We start from the raw sequence: 7,828 nt of genomic DNA, 5'->3' as shown, positions 1-7,828 counted from the left end.
TGGGCAGGATAACAATGTATAAAACAAGTCTGGAACGTAAAGATAAAGAATAAGTCATACATGGACAGTGTGTAGACAGAGTGTGCTGTACAGGGATTGGTTCTTACAAAGTAAACAAGCCAATCCCAAAACACATAATGTATAGTAAATGCAATGAAATATATAAATGTATATAAAGAAGTTTGCTATGTAACTTTGGATATGTGGTTTGCCTTATACCACCCTCTACCCTTGAGCCTAATCAACTTAAGTGTAGTTTAATTGTACTCCAATCAAGAAACCTCAAGGACAAGTTTGAAGCTGAGCTGTATTTTTGGGAACCAAGTGAATAAGGTCTCAGAGGCTGAGTTGATAAGGTCTCAAAAGCCGCCCAACATACTGGTGCTGTGACTTGCTGCTCATCTGGAGCAGGTAAAGTGCACATCCCTTAGTGTGAACATTGCAGCCATTGAGGGAAATGGCATTGGATGGGATTAGGGGTTTAAATATGAAGAAATTAATACCACGCTGGAGAAGGTGGTTAAATCTAAGGGTATCTCTACACTACAAAATCAGGTTGAATTTATAAAAGTAGATTTTTAGGAAGCGATTTTATACAGTCGATTGTGTGTATCCCCACTAAGCGCATTAAGTCATCGGAGTGCATCCACAGTACCGTGGCTAGCATCGACTTTCGGAGTGTTGCACTGTGGGTAGCTATCCCACAGTTCCCGCAGTCTCTGCTGCCCATTGGAATTCTGGGTTGAGCTCCCAATGCCTGATAGGGCAAAAAAATTGTCGTGGATGGTTTGGGTACATGTTGTCAGTCGCCCCTCTCTCCGTGAAAGCAAAGGCTGACAATCGTTTTGCGCCTTTTTTCCATGCAGACACCATACTACTTTCAGCAGACGGTGCAGTAGGACTGCTAACCGTCATCATCCAAACACCGCTTCCACTGCAACTCTGCTCTCCCGGTGCCATGAATCGACCTCACAGGTCCTCTCGTCGTTCTTTATAAATATCTATTCTCGTGGCAACTCATCGTCATCCACCGCTTCTGCTGCAACTCTGTTCTCCTGCTCATGTTTCAATAGCAAATTTCTCCATGTTGTCTGTTATGGGCTCCCGGGAACGTGTGTTCTTCCTCAGGAAATGTGTGCAGTGCTAACCGTCATCCTCCACCACTTCTGCTGCAACTCTGCTCTCCTGGTGCCATGAATCCACCTCGCAGGTCCTCTCATCGTTCTTTATAAATATCTATTCTCGTGGCATCCGTCGTCACCCACTGCTTCTGCTGCAACTCTGCTCTCCTGCAGACGCCATACCATGGCAAGCATGGAGCCCGCTCAGCTCACCGCTGCTGTTGCAAGCATTGTAAACACCTTGCGCATTATCCTGCAGTATGTGCAGAACCAGAACCTGCAAAAGCAGATGAAGAGGCAATGACAGCGCGATCACAATAGTGATGAGGACATGGACACAGACTTCTCTTAAAGCACGGGTCGTGGCAATTTGGACATCATGGTGGTAATGGGGCAGGTTCATGCTGTGGAACGCTGATTCTGGGCCTGGGAAACAAGCACAGACTGGTGGGACCACATAGTGTTGCAGGTCTGGGATGATTCCCAGTGGCTGTGAAACTTTCACATGCGTAAGGGCAGTTTCATGGAACTTTGTGACTTGCTTTCCCCTGCCCTGAAGCGCAAGAATACCAAGATCATCAGAGCAGCCCTCACAGTTGAGAGGCTGGAATAGCCGTTTATGGTGGGGTGCGAGGTTGAGCACTTGGATAGCACTCTGGAAGCTTGCAATGCCAGACAGCTGCCGATCAGTCGGGAATCAATTTGGAGTGGGTAAATCTACTGTGGGGGCTGCTGTGATCCAAGTAGCCAAAGCAATCACTGAGCTTCTGCTAATCAAGGGTAGTGACTCTGGGAAACGTGCAGGTCATAGTGGATGACTTTGCTGCAATGGGATTCCCTAACTGTGGTGGGGCGATAGATGGAACACATATCCCTATCTTGGGACCGGAGCACCAAGGCAGCCAGTACATAAACCACCAGGGTACTTTTCAATGGTGCTGCAAGCGTTTCACCGACATCAATGTGGGATGGCCGGGAAAGGTACGACACTCACATTTTCAGGAACTCCGGTCTGTTTGAACAGCTGCAGGAAGGGACTTACTTCCCAGACCAGGAAATAACTGTTGGGGACATTGAAATGCCTATAGTTATCCTTGGGGACCCAGCCTACCCCTTAATGCCATGGCTCATGAAGCCATACACAGGCACCCTGGACAGTAGTAAGGAGCTGTTCAACTAGAAGTTGAACAAGTGCAGAATGGTAGTAGAATGTGCATTTGGACATTTAAAAGCAGACTGGTGCAGTTTACTGACTCGGTTAGACCTCAGCTAAACCAATATTCCAATTGTTATTGCCGCTTGCTCCACAATATCTGTGAGAGTAAGGGGGAGACGTTTATGGTGGGGTGCGAGGTTGAGGCAAATTGCCTGGCCGCTGATTACGCACAGCCAGACACCAGGGCGATTAGAAGAGGACAGCAGGGTCTGCTGTGCATCAGAGAAGCTTTGAAAACCAGTTTCATGACTGGCCAGGCTATGGTGTGACAGTTCTGTTTGTTTCTCCTTGATGAAAACCCACCCCCTTAGTTGATTTTAATTCCCTGTAAGCCAACTGCCCTCCCCCCTTCGATCACCACTTGCAGAGGCAATAAATTGTTTCATAAGCATGTATTCTTTATTAATTCACCATACGGATAGGGGGATAACTGCCACGGTAGCCCGGGAGGGGTGGGGGAAGAGGGACGCACCGGGTGGGGTGGTAGATGAGGGGAGGAGGGAAGGACAAGGCCACACTGCACTTCAAAACTTATTGAATGCCAGCCTTCTGTTGCTTGGGCAGTCCTCTGGGGTGGAGCGGTTGGTTGCCCGGAGCCCCCACCCCAGTGTTCTTGGACATCTGGGTGAGGAGGCTATGGAACTTGGGGAAGAGGGTGGGCGGTTACACAGGGGCAGAAGCGGCGGTCTGTACTCCTGCTGCCTTTCCTGCAGCTCTACCAGATGCCGGAGCATATCAGTTTGATCCCCCAGTAGCCTCAGCATTGCATCCTGCCTCCTGTCATCTTGCTCCTGCCACCTCTCTTCTCCTTCGTCCCTCCTGTCCGCGTGTTCATTTTCTGCTTTCCTGGACTCTGACATTGTTTGCCTCCACACATTCTGCTGAGCTCTTTCAGTGTGGGAGGACTGCATGAGCTCAGAGAACATTTCATCGCAACTGGGTTTTTTTTCGCCTTCTTATCTGCACTAGCCTCTGGGACGGAAATGATGGGGGGAACGTTTAAACACTTGCAGCTGCGGGAGGAAAAAAAGGGAGAGTATATTTAAAAAGACCCATTTTAGAGAACAATGGGTAGACTCTTTCACGGTGAACCAAGCTGTTAACATTACATAGCATATGTGCTTTCAGTACAAGATCACATTTTGCCTCTTATATTGAGGGCCTGCCGGTTTGGTGTGAGAGATCATACACACAGGGCCGGGCAACAGAATTCGGCTTGCAGGCAGCCATGGTAAGCCACAGTCTTTCAGCTTCTTCAACCTTCATAACGTGGGAATGGTTTCAAACAGCAGCGCTCTCCGTTCCCACACCAAGCACCCATTGGGTTGGCCATTTAAAAGGAGAGGCTATACTGGCCGCGAATGCATCCCAAGTCTTCAGGGCAAATTAATCATTAAATACACTTGCTTTTAAACCATGCATTATATTTACAAAGGTATACTCACCAGAGGTGCCATCTCCGGCTTCATGGTCTGTGAGCCCGCCTTGGGAGGGTATTGGCTTCAGGGTGATAAACAGTTCCTGGCTGTCGGGGAGAATGGTTTCTTCACTTGCATGCTGTGGGCTGTCCTCCTCCTCCTCCTCCACCTCATCTTCCTCGTCCCCAAAATCCTCATCCCTGTTGCATGAGACTCCCCCCTTGCAGGTGTCCACAGACAGGGGTGGGGTAGTGGTAGGGCCCCTCCCTAGAATTGCATGCAGCTCATCATAGAAGCAGCATGTCTGGGGCTCTGACATGGAGCGGCCGTTTGCCTCTTTGTTTTTTTGGTAGGCCTGCCTGAGCTCCTTAATTTTCATGCGGCACTGCTGCGGGTCCCCGTTGTAGCCTCTGTCCATCATGCCCTTGGAGATTTTTTCAAATATTTTGGCATTTCGTCTTTTGGAACGGAGTTCTGATAGCACGGATTTGTCTCCCCAAACAGCGATCAGATCCAGTACCTCCTGTTCAGTCCATGCTGGAGCTCTTTAGCAATTCTGGGACTGCATGGTCACCTGTGCTGATGAGCTCGCCACGCTGGCCAAACAGGAAATGAAATTCAGAAGTTCCCGGGGCTTTTGCTATGTACCTAGCTAGTGCATCTGAGTTGAAAGTGCTGTCCAAAGCGGTCACAATGGAGCACTTTGGGATAACTCCCGGAAGTACATACCATCAAATTGTGTCCACAGTACCCCAAATTTGACCCGGCGATGTCGATTTCAGTGCTAATCCCCTCGTCAGGGAGGAGTACAGAAATCAATTTTAAGAGACCTTTAAATTGACAAAAATGGCTTTGTGTGGATGGGTGCAGGGTTAAATTGATCTAACGCTGCTAAATTCGACCTAAACTTGTAGTGTAGACCAGGGCTAAGAGCGGAGAGAAGTATTAGGGGGAGACTGGGATCGGATGAAAAAGGAACTACAGAGAGTGGGACTAGAATGCTTGGCAGAGCACAGCAGAGGGCTGTTGAATGCCTCTGACATTTAAAAAAAATGTACGACCCATTGGCAGCCATGAAAAAAAATAGTATGTACTTTTTTTACTCTATGCAAAGAAGGCTCAAATCAAGGCACTAGATTCACAAGGATTATTTCTGGTGGCTAAAACTTTACAAACAAAATGTGCCACCTTAAGAAATAAAAGTAAAAAGCTTAAAAAGCAGATAAAAGTTATAGAAAAAAGCTAAATGAGAAAAATTCCTAAAAGGTCAGAAAGAAAATGTCTATTGTCTATTTGCATAAATCCAAAGTAAATAGCAACCATCCTTCATGGACTGTATTTAATGTAGGACAGCTTTGCAGGTAAAGTGTACTGAGTTAAAAGGTAAGTGCAAAAACAATAAATAAGCTTATTGCCACCAAAAGAGTTTGCCTGAGAAACGTGTCACTTTAAAATAAAAAGTTAAAAAAAGCATTTGCACAAATGAACACTGCAGAGTTTGGAGGTAAACAGTTGCGGGTTGTGGAATAGTCCCGTTGTGGTTGGGAAGGGATCTAATTGGGGGGTTAAGGGAGGTGAGGATGTGGCTGGTTTTATGGGAATCTAGGGTTGTGGAAATGTTAAAGTTAAATGGAACCCACTTATGGCAGTATAATAATAAAACCCTTCATAATAAAACAAATGATGCAAAGGGAAGGTCTGGTGGTGACAACTTCCACCACTATGTGCTTCATCCCCCAAGAAGCCATTAAAGACCTTTTGAGAAAAATGGCCTATCTTGAGAAATGTGTCCGTAAATAATCGATTGTGCTCTAAATACAAAACGCACAATTCCAATTTATACTATATTATATAGCTAATATAACAAATTAAAAGTAAAAGTTAAATTGTAAAAGAAGTGTGCATTTCTATGGAATATGCAGTGTGTACAGTTTAAAAAGGTAACAAAAATGTAAATAAAACATACTACTTAATTAAAATTCAACAGACTACAAAGAAAAGCCACAATAAGTTGTTTTCTTTTTCAAATAGCTGTGTGCTTTAAAAGCAAAAACCAACCCAGCACAAATAAATCAATCAGTAAATATAAAAAATAAAGCTATTAATCCTATTAAAAAGTGCCATCCAAATTCTGTTTTAACCAGTTATTAATTGTGAATAATAAAGCTACTTTAAATAGTTCAGTGGCCATTCAAAAAACCTGACAAAACCACTAATCATTAAAATCCTATCCAAAAGTTCTGTTTAATTGTAGTGTAAAATAAATGTTACTAAGAAAACAAAAAACTAGAGTAAAATTTTGTAAATAAATAAAAAGATTAAAATGTCCTAAACTAAAACCAAGTCCAAATAATTTAGGGTTAAAATGTATTAAAAACATTGTACACAAATGTTCAATTGATTGTGTCAGTGTTAGGAAATTTTATCAGTCTGCAGTTACTTTAAAAATTGTGTCCACTAAAATTTGGTAAAATATAGTTAAAAACTGCCTTTTTTTTAAACGTTCTAGACAAAAATGCTACTTTAAAATGCACAAAACTGCCAAGGTAAGGGGCAACTACACTGAAAAAAGTGTACAGAATTAGCACAAAAAATGGAACAATTTAAAAGTAGTATGTTACTCCAAAACCAAGCTGACATAAAAATGCTGTTAAAACATACCCAAGCATTTCAGTAAAAAAAATAGCAGCAAAAGTACAGCATCCATTAAATTAAGTAAAACCAAAACAATTAATAGAACTTCAACTGTATATAATATACATAGTTGTAATTGCTTTTTAAAGGTACTGTATAGCATTAAGTCAGTGTGGTCTAATAATATCATGTATCGTATGTAAATGATACATGCTGTACAATGTAAAAGCAGCCTTAAGTGATACGAAGCAAGAAAATGTGCCCTCTTATCACCACAGAAAAGATTGCATCTGGAGATGACAGGTTTATTTTACAATGTCCAGCAGCAATGAAGGAAAATGGAGAGAAATGCTCCATGCAAGCCACTTATCACACTGGGAAGAGCCTTAGGTGAAAAGCTGGACAAAGTGATTCTTACATCAACTTGATACTTGACATGGAACAAAGGATCCAATAAGGATGCATAGCACATAAAATACAAGATGAATAAGTCAACCTATTCCAACTCCTTTGTAAACAGGAAGGATATTGAGCTCATCTTAATGTATTCTTAGCTTATTTTTTCTTTATACTATTTAAGTTTGCCTCAGAAGGTGACTTTTCACAAACACGCATAATAATAGAACAAAGGCCTCATGAATGCCATCATTTTATGGCTGCAGAATTTATCCTTAGAGGCAGCTGAAAATTTTGGCCACAGAAATTTCACCCCCTGGAAATTCACCCTCTAGCTTTTCAGTCTTTAGCACTTAGTCGGAACATTTTGTTAAAAACAATATTTTCCCTGGTTGCATTTTCCTCCTCCACAAGGAGGAGTCCAGTTTTCAGTGTACATGCTCCTGGCAAGTGCCAAACTTGAGTCTTGAAGAGCAGGAGCTTCTTGGGCAGTTTTCTTTGATTAGGACAAAACAGCTTGGAGGTCCTTCTCCTTCCCTCAAAGAAAGAAATCACGAACTATTCAATAACCATTCCCACCTAGACCTCTCCCCTTTCACCTATTCTCTCTTCTTACACTTCTTCTCATTGCTGCCCCCTAGCACATAGAAAATGGAAATACATAATTAATACTATTATATAGTCACTGGATCCTGTCTTAAGCAACCACTTGAGTGGCTGTTCAACAGAAAAGGTCTAATAAAGGTGAATAATTATTTTCAGTCTTAATGGGGATTTTTTAGGGTCATCTGAAGACAGGAAGTTGCAGAATAGTAGTCTCTAGTTTAACTAATTCCATTTTAAAAACACTTGCAGTAGTTTGAGATGCATACACAAATTCAGAATTTCCATCATGCCAAAAAATTCAGCTTGTGTACTGCAGAAGTCCTGGGGCCTTTGCACAGAATACACAGGGATTTAAGAATAAGCCTTTGTACTCTCAGAGATATCTACTTAACTATAATTCCATAAATTAATTCTGCTGCCAACTACAGGAGTATGGC

At 42.9% G+C, this 7,828-nt stretch overlaps 1 long non-coding RNA gene across 1 annotated transcript; it reads right to left on the bottom strand.

The window, feature by feature from the left end:
- Positions 1 to 2,714: 2,714 nt before the first annotated feature.
- On the bottom strand, positions 2,715 to 7,422 carry LOC135973330 (uncharacterized). The gene is made up of 2 exons (XR_010590136.1): positions 3,783 to 7,422; positions 2,715 to 3,350 (listed from the first exon to the last, which is right to left on the bottom strand). It is a non-coding gene; the product is annotated as an uncharacterized LOC135973330 (long non-coding RNA).
- Positions 7,423 to 7,828: the final 406 nt, after the last annotated feature.

This window comes from Chrysemys picta, chromosome 9 (genome assembly GCF_011386835.1).
Source record: "Chrysemys picta bellii isolate R12L10 chromosome 9, ASM1138683v2, whole genome shotgun sequence".
NCBI classification, from domain to species: domain Eukaryota; kingdom Metazoa; phylum Chordata; order Testudines; family Emydidae; genus Chrysemys; species Chrysemys picta.
This window is presented reverse-complemented; position numbering and strand designations above follow the sequence as displayed.